Source organism: Cephus cinctus, unplaced genomic scaffold (assembly GCF_000341935.2).
Source record: "Cephus cinctus unplaced genomic scaffold, Ccin1 Ccin1_scaffold2798, whole genome shotgun sequence".
Lineage (NCBI taxonomy): Eukaryota > Metazoa > Arthropoda > Insecta > Hymenoptera > Cephidae > Cephus > Cephus cinctus.
Window position 1 is genome coordinate 2,646 of NW_014334387.1, and position 704 is coordinate 3,349.

Here is a 704-nt window from a genome sequence, read left to right on the forward strand (position 1 = left end):
GAGCATGTCCGTGCATATAAAAGAGTAGCGTTGGACTTTTGCGAATCGGATGACGAAGAGTGTGCATGGAGAAACATCGAAAAGAGTGCTCAGTCGACTACCCCTTCTTTCGAACCACCTACCCCAGAGACTGTAAAAAGAATGACTGACAGTTTTCATAAACAGATAGGATATCTGAAGAAGTGTAATGCGGCGCTGAAACGTAAAAATTTGGTGTACCAAAATACGGTCCGTGTACTTCGGCAGAAGTTAAAGCGATCGTGGTTAAAAAACGGGCACCTCGCAAGGAAGGCAAAACAAGGGTCTGTTGACGACTTCCTCGATCGCCACAAATGCACGGAACCCGCAGCGCGAACGATGGTGAAATTGCAGTTGCATCGCAATAGGGCTCCTTACTCGGAGGAGGAAAAAGACCTTGCGAAGCAGCTGTATTACTACTCTGCATCGGCGTATACGCGTTTGAGAAACGCAGGCTGCTCGTTTCCTTCGGAGAGTAGCGTGCGCAAGTGGGTATCAGAGGTCGACATCAAACCCGGCTTCTGTAATTTCATCTTCGATAAATTGGTGGTCAAAATCTCAAATCTTCCGTCCGAAGAGCGCGTATGCGCCGTGAAATTTGATGAAATGACAATCAAAACCTTCGAGGAATATTCTCACAAGGAAACCCCCCCAACCTGACCCCACCGATTTCAATAATTTTTTGA